Source organism: Equus asinus, chromosome 29 (assembly GCF_041296235.1).
Source record: "Equus asinus isolate D_3611 breed Donkey chromosome 29, EquAss-T2T_v2, whole genome shotgun sequence".
Taxonomy (NCBI): domain Eukaryota; kingdom Metazoa; phylum Chordata; class Mammalia; order Perissodactyla; family Equidae; genus Equus; species Equus asinus.
In genome coordinates this window covers 18,411,892-18,424,363 of record NC_091818.1, presented here as the reverse complement: position 1 = coordinate 18,424,363, position 12,472 = coordinate 18,411,892, and the positions used below count along the sequence as shown (strand labels likewise).

Here is a 12,472-nt window from a genome sequence, read left to right as displayed (position 1 = left end):
TGTACTTTGTGTGGACATTTAGGATGTCAGAACCCACGCCCTGCCATGTGGTTTCATCCAAGTCCAGAAGTAGCAGGAGGAGGTAGAAGCTCTGGGCGTGTGGTCAGCCTGTCTAAGGAGTGGCAGTGAAAGGAGAGTCTTGCTCACCCAGGCCCAGGGGTTTGTTGGGCCCAGATGGTAGAACCATGTGCTGAGGTGGACAAGAAGCTGAGGGTCTGGGAAGTGGCTGGTGCCTGGGAACTGAGAAGACATGTATTGTTGTGTCTGATACAAGTATGCCTTGGTCATCTTTTCATGGAAGTACATATAGGTCTACCTCATTCTTCAAAACAGTAGTATGGGGGCCAGCGCTGTGGCATAGTGATTAAGTTGGCACTCTCTGCTTCGGCGGTCTGGGGTTTGCAGGTTTGGATCCTGGGCGCAGACCTAGCACCACTTGTCAAGCCATGCTATAGTGGTGCCCCACATAAAACAGAGGAAGATTGGCACAGATGTTAGCTCAGCGACAATCTTCCTCAAGCAAAAAGAGGAAGATTGGCAACAGATGTTAGCTCAGGGCCAATCTTCCTCACCAAAAAAATAACAGAAAAGAGCCACAGGAAGACACTCTTCTTCCCCTGTGTCTGAATGTCATGCCTGGAGTTGCTGCAGCCATCTTCCCACCAGCCTGTGGAGAAACACACCAGTGCAGATGGCGGTCTTGTTTCCAAATTTCATCATTACAGTGATTCATGGAACATCTTTCTATACAATATATCTTTGCACATTTGTGTGAGTCTTCTGGTAGAATAAATTCTTAGAATTGGAAGAGCTGAATAACAGGATATACACATTTACAATTTTAATACATCTCTTTATTGATAATTTGTCCTCCCCAAAGTTTGCATAAACTTCCACCAATATTTATTTCACAAGCACTTATGTAAGCCTACTATGTGCTTACTAAGCAGCTGTTCTAAGGTTTTCACAAGTATTAATTCACTAATGGTATATGTGAGTGCCTGTTTCTCTATTCCTTTGCCAACTTATTTTATCCTACTTGTCTGATAAGCAGAAAATATCTTACTATTTCAAGTTGCATTTCTTTGATAATTAGTAAGGTTGAACATTTCAAAAAATATTGTCTTTCAATGGTCTATTCATGTTCGTGGTCAATTTTCCTTCTGAGTTGTCATTCTTTTTTGTGTGTGAGGAAGATTGGCCCTCAGCCAATCTGTTGCCAATCTTTCTCCTTTTGCTTGAGGAAGACTGGCCCTGGGCTAACATCTGTGCCAATCTTCCTCTATTTTGTATGTGGGACACCGCCACTGCATGGCTTGATGAGCTGTGTGTAGGTCTGCACCTTTAGCCTTCGTATATTCCACTTAATATGAAGAGTGGTACATTTTGCTGAAGAAAAAAAACTGTGTTTGATTATAAGGCCTAGACCTGACTGGTAGTGTTATTTATATACTATCATCTTTTCTAAATCCTAAAGAACTCAAAATTCCATAAAACATTTGTCTCAAGGGTTTCAAGTAAGAGATTGTGGATTTTATTTATACAAAGTGTTCATTCTTTTTCGTTCCCTTTTGGACGTGTTTTATTGCAGGTGCCTGTAGGCCTTTCAAGTGGATATGGCTTGCATGCAGTTGGATATATGAGTTAGAAATTGATGGGAGAGAATAAGGATGGAAAAGCAGATTTTGGATATATCAGTTTATAGATAATAGTTTAATGCATGAGGGTCCACGTGAAAAAGCATGAATTGCCAGAAAAGCAATGGGACATCAGTGTTGAAGAGATGAATAAGGGAGCGAAGGGATGGATGACGGGGAAAGTGGCGAGGGTAACTATGGAGCAGAGTTGAGGTGTGATCATGCTGGGCCAGAACCGTTGACGGCAGCCATGGAAGACGCACAGAGTTTGGTGGCGGCCGAGTTCTCAGTGGAGCTGTTGTCAGGGATCAGGGAGCCTGGCCTTCTGGGGCGTGTGCTGGGGGTGGGGTAGGAAGGGTCTTTGATGGTTGCCTCTGTGTTCAGGCTCAGGGATCTGGACCTCAACATTCCTTAACAACCAAGCATCTTTTCATCAGCCCTCCTGAGTGGGTCTCCAGGCTTCCCCTGCTGTAAAAGTTCTGTTCAAGCGGCTGTGGCAGTTTCCCTGGCCCATCAGATCTCTGTGGGCCCAACCCTCTAGCAGGTGGCTCAGACCTTAAAATGAGCAAGGTACTACAATGGTGGGTGCGGGAAGAAGTTGGTCCTCATCACTCATACTGGACCAGAGGAGGCCAGAAAGAGGTGTTGACTTCTTCCTATTTACTCCGGGAGATAGGCCATGTCGGGACCCTTGACAGGAGCGTTTAGGAAGGACTTTGCCAGTGGACAGCCACCTTCAAAGAGGGAGCAACAGGAAGAGCTCAGGTCCGCCTCTAACTGTGTGCTGCAAAACGCTTTCACTCAGTCTCCTGTCTAGTGGAGGAAAAATCCGCTTCACATTTTCAGTTGGATGTTCTCAGCCTGAAAATGTGTGCCTTTTGTTCTTTCAAATTTGTCTGCATCTGCATCATTTTCAGAGCAGCGTGGAGGGGGACTGTGCACAATTCCAGTTATTGTATAGAAAAGCTGTGTGCCTAACTTTTTATTCAGCAAGAAAATAATATATGCAAGATGTGAGTGTGGGAGTTTCTGTAGCTCAGACTGGTGCTGTCTTGTCTCTCTCTCTAGAAACAATGGGCGTTTATTTGGGATTCCTTAGATTTAGTTACACTACTGTATCTTTCATGTCAAATGGCTCTCAACTGCTAAGTGGGTGAAAAGTGAGTTGATTTCTTGAATATTTTAAATAGTTGCATAGGTTCTGATTTTACTTACAGTGGAAACATTTCAAAGTTATTATGTTAACATTATTCTGGTAAGCTAATATGAAGTGAAAAACATTAAATATTTTGATGTAGATCATGACACAAATACTTCCAGTCTTGAGCTAACTTCTGTGTTTATTTTAAAAATCACTTCTCTTCCAACACTACTGAACCGTGTGCTCAAAAACGGTTAAGACTGGGGCCAGCCTGGTGGCAGTTTGTATGCTCTGCTTTGGTGGCCCAGGGTTCATGGGTTTGGATCATTAAGCCATGCTGCGGTGGCATCCCACACACAAAATAGAGGAAGATTAGCACAGATGTTAGCTCAGTGACAATCTTCCACACCAAAAGAAAAAAAAAAAGGTTAAGATGGTAAATTTTAATTTGTTTATTTTGCCACAATTTTTAAAAAACCACTTCTAAATCTTCAAAATTTGGGAGCATTTAATGAAGAAGTACTTTTTTTTGAAAGATTGGCAACTGAGCTAACATCTGTTGCCAATATTCTTTTTTTTCCTTCTTCTTCTTCTCCCCAAAGCCCCTGGCACATAGTTGTAGGTCCTTCTGGTTGTGCAAAAGAAGTATTTTTAATAGCTGTTTACTTCAGTTTGAGAGACCATGTGGGTTTGTTTTCATATGAAGTCAGTAATCATGAAGGCTTAATTTAAAATAAACACTTCTGAGGCCAGCCCACGGCTGAGTGGTTAAGTTCGTGTGCTCCACTTTGGTGGCCCTGGGTTTCGCAGGTTTGGATCCTGGGCACGGACACGGCACTGCTCATCAAGCCATGCGGAGGCGGCGTCCCACAAAGCACAACCAGGACCTGCAACTAGAATATACAACGATGTACTGGGGGACTTTGGGGAGAAGAAGAAGAAAAGATTGGCAACAGGTGTTAGCTTAGGTGCCATCTTTAACAAAAAAGAGCTTCAGATGTTTTATATGTATATATATATATATATATATATACATACAAATATATAGAGAATATTATATATAATTATATATAATTACTGTATATATTCTATATATACAAATATGTATAATATATATTTTGAACTCAGAGAAACATTTTACTTAAAAATATGGAATGCTTCACAAATTTGCATGTCATCCTTGCACAGATTAACATGTCATGTTAATCTTCTCTGTGTCATCCCGATCTTTAGCATATGTGCTGCCCAAGTGAGAACCAATGTTATAACTCTAGAAAAGATTACTCAGCATCACAGAATTACAGAGCAACAAGGCACCTAAGAGTCACCTTGAGGTTTTCAAATGACCATTCTTGGATCTACAAATGAGCAAGCTGAATTCTAGGGTTAGAGCAAGAACCTGGGACCAACATCCAAAGCCATCTTCAAAGGCGAGCCGCTCGCCGACAGAACAAAGCTGAGCCCTGAAAAGTCAAACATGATCTAGAAAACCTGTGTCGAAAAACAGTGGTTCTCCTGCCCCACTTCACCTCTTTCCTACTCTCCAGAACATCCACGTTCTTTATTTTTCATCCTCAAATCTCTGCTACTTCTCAATTATTCACGTTGAAGCATTATCTGTGGCCTTGTCACTACAGAAGGATTGAGCACTCTTTCACCATCGACACACAGACACACCCCCAATCCCTCTTGCTCTCAGTAAGGTCGCATCATGATTAATAATCCATGTTTACTATGACAATGAAATATGCCAATCACACCTGAGCTATGTAACAGACTATGGCGACTTTTCCTTTCTTATTACAGGCTTCTTTTTTTGAATCAGTGACTTTTTTCTTAGTGTTCTATGTACTAGTCATTTAGTCAACCCCAAACTCCTTGGTTATATAAACCTCGTCTCAAAATCTTCAGACACATCAGTTCCTCTGTCTGTTTTGTCTTGGAAACATCTCTCTGGTGGCCTCTGATGGCCCGGCTCCCATCTGGACTGGTGGCTCTTTATGTGGTCCCCTTGGTGACTCCCCTCTTTTGTTGGAGCCTTCTTTTGTATGTCCCACTTCTTCTTCTTTAGTTTAATCCCTGATCTTGGTTGAGCAACAGCTTCCCAATAACGTGTACATAAGAAGTAAAGTTTTTGAGAACTTGCATGTCTGGAAACCTTTTTATTTTACCTACTTTTACACCAATTGAGGTTGGAGATAATTTTCCCTCTGAATTTTGAAGGTATTGATCCATTTTCTTCTTTTTTCTAGTGTTGTTTGATTCATTCAGATTCTCAATCCTTTGTGCAAAATCTGTTTTTGGTCTTCTTTGTCCTGAAATTTCAGTGATGTACCTTCGTGTGGGTCTATTTTTATCCATTGTGCTGGGCGTTGGAAACTGACGGCCTTGTTAAATTTTCCTGAATTATTTCATTGGTGATTTCCTCTGCTTTCTATGGGATGCTTATTATTCAGATCTGAGGCCGTTTGCTCCAGTCTTCTAATTACTTTTTCTTTCCTATTTTCCAGGGTTTTTTTGGTACCACTTTGTTGGCAATTTCTTCATCATCTAACCCTTCTATTGAGTTTTTATTTTCAAGACTTTTTTTTGTTTTCTGATCTTTCTTACGGCCCCTTGTTTTCAGTGGAGACAAAGTTTTTTACTATCTCAAAAGCTGAGGATATTTGTGGTAGTTCTTTAAAACGTTTTCTCCTTCCTTCATGGTCCCACTTCCCTCTGTATTATCATTTTGCTTTTTTTCTGTTTGTTTATTTTGATCCTTTTATCTTAAAGGCTTTCCTCAAATGCCTGGTGACCCTTGGCTGTCTGCACATATTCAAGATGGGGACACGAAGAAGCCGACTTGAAGCAGAAGGTTGATCTGAGTAGGACTTGTTGACTGTGGCACTTCTGTAACCATACTGCTTCCATGGGCACACCCATCAGCTGTCAAGTATTTCAGGGAAGAATCTTCTAATCTCCTGGCTGGAGAGCATAAGCCTGGCTGCCAGCATTCAGGTAGCCAAGTAAGGGGACAAGAGCCGAGGTTCTAAATATTCTGGTTATAGACTTTGATATTACCCTCTGCATCAGTCAGGGTCCAAAGGATTAACTACAAATGGGTACAAAGAACTTTAAAGAATACTTGAGGACAAAGAGAGTACACAACGAAGGAAGAAATGTGGAAGGGGTCCCCTCCCGATGTCTGGGATTCAGATCTTGTTGGCAAATGTGTGGTTGCAGCCCACTGGATGGCAGAGAAGTTTGCTAGGTTTCCCGGGCCAGAGCTGGGCACAGTCGCTGGGCAAGCAGGAGGCATCCCTCTGTGGCAGTCAAGGTGAGGCTGGCAAGCAGGGAACCATGGCTGGGACTGGGAAGGAGACACATCACTGGGGTACAAGTGGGCCAAGGCTGGCAGAGCCCTTCAGAGTGCAGGTGGGCAGGAAATGCGCCCCTCTGTGAAGCTGGTGGGCAGGCTCACAGGGGGAGTGAGGACTTTGGGAGCCCACTTGCTGGTCAAAGAAGTGGCCACAGAGCACACTTAAAAGATCATAACCAAATAATAAAAAATTTAAAAAAGGAGTAAAACACACAACTCACTGGTCACCACTAGAAGACAGTAGTGAAGCAACTCATTATTTGAAACTTGCAAATAAAGGGAAAGAATCACACATTTATCATTTTTCCTATAGAACTACACCACTAGGTAACCAAATAGTAGACGAGGACAAGTTTCTCTACTGCAGCTAACAAATGAAGGAATGACAGAACTAGAAAATCGGCATTCAGTAACCCCTAATAAAGTGATGGATCTAGGCACTGATTATGAGTGCTGGCTAATAAGCCAAAAAGAGACAACCAGACATGATGTGCCATCTGATGGAAGAATATCACCACTATGACGTAATACTGCCTCTCACCAACAAAACAAAACTCTGAATCTGATTAAGTCTGTGGATCCCAAACAAATTTAAACAAAGTACAAAGGACAGAAGAATATGTTAAATAATATCAAAAGGACACAATCAGCAAAATCTGGGAAATTCAACAGGACAAATAACCTGTTTTCTTCATAAACTAATTGCAGGGAAAAAAATGAGAAAGAGATGAAAGGGGACTCTATTGCAATATATTAAATTTTTTTGTAAGGAGATTCACCCTGAGCTAACACCAGTTGCCAATCTTCCCTTTTTCCCCTCCCCAAAGCCCCAGGTGTATACCCTAGTTTCAAGTTGTTCTAGTTCTTCTATTTGAGCCACCATCACCAGAGACGGGTGGTGTGGTTCCACAACCAGGAAGTGATCCCAGGCTGCTGGAGCGGCCAGTGCCGAACTTTAGCCACTAGGCACCAGGGCTGGCTTGCAATGTATGAATTTTAATTGGATTGTTTTTTTGCAAAGATCTTATTTTTCCCTTTTCTTCCCAAAGCCCCCTGGTACATAGTTGTGTATTTTCAGTTGTGGGTCCTTCTAGTTGTGGCATGTGGGATGCCACCTCAGCATGGCTTGACGAGTCGTGCCATGCCCGAGCCCAGGATTTGAACTGGTGAAACCCTGGGCTGCCGAAGCAGAGTACATGAACTCAACCACTGGGCCACAGGGCCAGCCTCTTTTAATTGGATCTTGATTCAAATAAAACTGTTCACCAAAATTAAAATTTTGCTTAGGAAATTAATTTTTTTGGTGTGATAATGGTATTTGGTGTGTGTTTTAAGGAGTGTGTATTTAAAAATGCGTAATGAAATATTTATGGATAAAAGCATAGGTCTGGAATTGCTTCAAAATAATACGGGGGGGGGGTAATGCATGAATGAGGTTATGGATGAAACAAGATTAGCCATGAGTTGTTAATTCTTGACAATTGTAAAAACTGAGTGATAGGAACTTGGAGGTTCATTATTTACTCTTTTATATATGATTAAAAATTTCCATTAATAAATAATTTTAAAAGATAAAAAGCCAATCACCACCAGAATTTAGGAATAGTCTTTCCTTTGTTTTTTCCAGCTAGCCCTGAATGACCATTAGGGAAGCCAAAGTAACATTTCTTATACTGGTTAATAAAACAATCAGGCTCAACTGAACCCAACTATGTAGACTAAAGTGACATGGGAACATTGAGAATTGACTTCCAGCTCTTAATTCTTCAGCCTACACATCTAACTAACACCTGCTGTCCAAAGAGTAGCCAATGTATTAGAAAAAAATACGAATATAATGACACATTGGTCGCTATTCTGTCAAGACAGAAGGCCACTTAGTCATATACATCAACCTAATGCTCCACTGAATAAGATTTAAGAAAGTCATTACATTTCAAAAGAATTTTCCTTTTTATTTAAACATAAAACACATTCACAGCATGCAGGTTAACTTAAAACTTAAAATTATATGGCGTCTTCCCAAACCAATTATCTTTGACTGTATCTTCAAGCACTGAAAATGCACCGACATGTCCCACAGGTAGACTCAGGCTCTTTCTATCACCTCATGTCAAACTGAGAGTTACGCACAGTAGTTTTCTTAAGTTAGGAAAATAACTTAATTGATCACCATGAATAAATATTACTCTTTTATTTCACTGAGTTTCTCTTCTGAACCATTTATCAATACCATTCAGAGGAACGTTAATATAGTCAGTCCAAAAAAAGACACTGCAAATTGAAGTAAGTGTCAACGTTCTAGATGATCAGAAATTTTCATTTATAAGAGTAAATGCTGTGTTTAATGACCTACCATAGCAAAAAGAGCAGTTCACAGAAAACAAATTTATGAAATTCTTTGTACACTTTTTGAAAGTTTGAAATTATAAATAGAAAAGAACCACTGAGATATTTTGAAAAACCTAACATTGTGTATTCTGAACCATTCATTGTTACACAGCACCAATACCCGTGATACATCTTACAAGAATGAATTACCATATTCAGACAAAAGAGAAAAAAAATTCTGCCTCATTTATGAATATTGCCAAAGAAGCAAGTTTTCATTTGAAAACAAAATACAAATGTCTGTGTGAATGCAGCCAAATATTTCTCCACTTAGAAAAGTGTCATAAACAGGCTGTAGCACTTTCCTTTTTAGTCAACTGCATTACTTCAACCTTGCTGCACCAAAGTTTCACCTCAGTTTATGGACTGTTTCTTTTGATCAATCTTAAAAGCAACACAATCATTTTAAAGGTTGCAGACTACAACAGCAAGGATTTTTGACTGTTAAAAAAATAAATAAATAAATTCATCTTTTAAATGAAAATTATTATAAAAGTGGAAATTACAATAGTTAAGGAAATAGAAAAATAAGCCAATTATGATCTGAGTCTTCTGACTATGGCTCCAAATTTAATACAAATATCTGTGTATAAAACTTCTTCAAAAAGTTAATTCTGCCAGCCAGATCCTAAAACAGAACTTTCTAAGTTTCAACCTTATATCCCCAATCTCTGCAAATTTCTGCTAAGACAGTTGCAGTCACCCCCCATTGATGAAGCAAATATTGAAATCTTTCCCTATTAGTTTTCTATCTCCCTAAAATAAACTGTTGACTAAGTTTAATCATCTGAGGAAGAAGTGGCAAAAACAGATACACTTAGTACTAATTACAAAATTATGGGCTACAGCCAACAAAGTAATTTTGAGGATTATTAGTGACTTGCAAACCATTTACTATGTCTAGACTAAATGAGAAATAAATTATAGTGTATGACTTAGTGTAGCAGGTTAAAAACACCTCCGGGATTTCAGACCAAAATTTACCTGCATATTGATAAATTCACTATATATTTGTCCTGTTCTTCCACATTTTCTCAATTTCCATAGTCTATAATTCAACTAATATAGTACTAACAGTATAAAATCATGTTTAATCCCATAATATCTTAACTCATCTCACTATATTAAGATGACAAATTAGTATCTGTCCAATTCTCATATTAACTAGCAGGCTCACCAGAACAAAGCAGGGTATTTTCATTCCATCGAGCTATGTTGATTACAGGATTGGGAAGCAGAGAAATACAACTCCTTTTCCAAACTCTCTTTCTTAAACTGAGATTTGCTTTTGAAATTGTAAAACATTTCTATTCAAGAAAATACAGCAACAGGCATTTCATGAGATAACAATTAAGTAGCCTTGCTCAGTCTCGAAATGCCCACTTAGGCAGTTTTAAGGTTTCAGTGCTCAAACCGTAGTTTTCAGAAGCAAACTTCAGAGATGATGCAAGTAATTTTCACTTTGAAATCATTTCAAGGGATTTTAAAGTACAGTACTAACCTGATATATTTTGTGGGCATGTAGTGTTGTAAGTGGTAAATTTTAAGACATTTAATCTAAATGTTCCATTTTTTCTAAAATAAGGAAGACATTTTAATAAGAAAAACAAGAAGCTGTAGCAGCTAGGTAATTTAAACTGGGATTTTAAAAAACATACACACAAAGAACAACTACAAAAAGCACAATCCTATATGATACAGTTAGCTTGGCACAGTGAAGACTAAATTTAAGACATGAAGACAAACTGTGTAATAAATAGGGCCACAGTTGTAAACTGTCATTTTCCCCTCCTAAGACGCCAAAATTGCACGCTAGTTGTGTTGGGAAGCAGCAGAGTTTACAAGAAGAGTGGGTAGGAAAGAGCTGTACAGGCCAGGGAGAATTTATACATTAAAAAAAAGTTATAATTCTACAATTCCCAGGGGGTAGAGGTTACAGTCACTGAATGACCCTGCTAGATAGTATGTCCTCTTCATACTTCAGTTACTTTCAACACCTGAAAATGAGAGAAAGCATAGACAGAAAATATTTTTACTTATAAAACAAAACGTGTTTGAGACAATCATGAAAAGAAGCAAAAAGGTAAATAAAGCAGACCAATAGTTTAAAAAACATTTTAGCCAACAGCTTCGACCACTTTCCCCCAAACTAAAAAGATGGCACCATTAAATGATTTGATTTCTTCTCTTTTTATTCATCTTGTAAGCAGAGCTATTTTGAGCAGTACAATGTTTAAAGAGGTCAGCCCTGCATTTTTTACACTCCTCAAAAGAGTGACAAGTGAGCTGATGTATGAATTATATTTTTTTATAAAAGAAAAAGATGGTTAATAAAATGGAAGCCAGCAGACAGTGTCAGTGACATTCCTAAACCAAAGATCACTAACTAGCAATGTTACATACCTGGGAGCTCGGGGGTAGCAGGAAGGATAGAGGAGGAGAGGAGTGGAGGAACAGGGATAAACGAGAGGTACGTACGGTAGGCAAAGTGACAGTGAAACAATTCAGGCAGTTGTTACCTGGAGGCATGCTTGTATTAAACTGCCTAGTTACCTATGGGTTTGAAAAACTCACCCTGTTCAAAGTATTATGCAAGGTAGAAGACCAGCCATGTAAAACTGGGTACTAAAGGTATCAGTATTATTAATACACTGTCATCTTTTCGAAAAAATGAACCATCAGTTTTGAAATGTTTTTCTTAATAATTAAAAAATAATTTAAAAATTTCTCTACAAAATATTTAATTTTTCAACAATTTATCACTTAAGTAGATCATACACGCCTCAATCGTGGTTTAAGAGTAATACAAGAGTTTAAAAAATTAAGAACCAACTATCCTTTGGATCAGTGATAAAGCAAACCTGTAAACAACTACACTTTTATAATGACTTCAAGTCTTGAAAACCTAGTCTAGCTATCTCCCTCATGTGCTAAACTGCTGTCATTACACTGGGATCAGCATTTTACTTTCAAGCTAAAACCTAGCTATATTTAACAAAGGCCATGGTCTATCCTCTTTGTAATCCAGATATGTGTTCAAACTTTACATGAGTTTTACTGAGAACAATATCCAAAAAGGATAAACTTTTATCTGTATCTATATTTATGCTCTGAAAATCTCCTTCTCCACCTTCCACGTCCAGAGGAAAAGCAACCTGCATCTAATGAACCTCACTCTGTACTAGCTAACGACTTGTGTATTTCTTTTGTATTGTAACTTCTGTATTTTTCAAGAATGACTTTCATTTAACTAATAAAAAGGACTCAAAAAGTTACTACTCCAAAGGGGGAAAAAGAGAGGCCATCTTTAACTGGCAGGAAAACTAGCTATTGTATGTCAACTGATGTGTCACAATATTAAGCACATACTACCTACCATGTCAGTCTTGTTAAAAATGTTTACACTAAGTTTCATGAATGCTTTCAACATACAGGGAATAGAGCAACAAGGCAACTACACATAGAAATACTCAAAACACATCCAGAAGGCACCATATGCTCAAGACAACTGGCCTAGTCTCTTCAGTAAGTCAATGTCATTACAAAGGGGGGTTACTCTAGATTTTCAAAAGTGACTTAAGGGATATAACCAAATGCAAACAGTGGTCCTGGACTGTACCCTGGTTGAGAGAAATCAGCTGTAAACGACTTAAAAAAAATTGGAGAAATCTGAATATGGATTGGTATTAGATAATATTAAAAGTATTTTATTAGGTGTGAAATTATTGTGGCTATGAAAAAAAATTATGTGTTAGAGATACATTAAATAGGTCATGAATCCATAATTTACTTTTACGCTAAAGAATTTTAAAAGCAGTCAAAATGAGAAATTAATTATAATTAATTAAATATAATTAATTATATTTAATTATTATATATAAATAAATATAATTAAATAAATATATAACATATTAAATATAAAAAAGTAACTTGCTCAAGTTC

At 38.4% G+C, this 12,472-nt stretch overlaps 1 protein-coding gene and 1 pseudogene across 1 annotated transcript in view; both read right to left on the bottom strand.

Annotated features, from left to right (window-relative positions):
- Window positions 1–3,921: 3,921 nt before the first annotated feature.
- LOC123282169 (U6 spliceosomal RNA) lies at window positions 3,922–4,035 on the bottom strand (annotated as a pseudogene).
- A 4,033-nt stretch (window positions 4,036–8,068) lies between these two features.
- Window positions 8,069–12,472, bottom strand: part of KIF5B (kinesin family member 5B) — a 43,307-nt gene continuing 38,903 nt past the window's right edge. The window contains exon 26 of the mRNA XM_014851769.3: window positions 8,069–10,527. The gene's annotated coding sequence lies outside the window, so the exon portion shown is untranslated. The remainder of the gene's footprint in view (window positions 10,528–12,472) is intronic.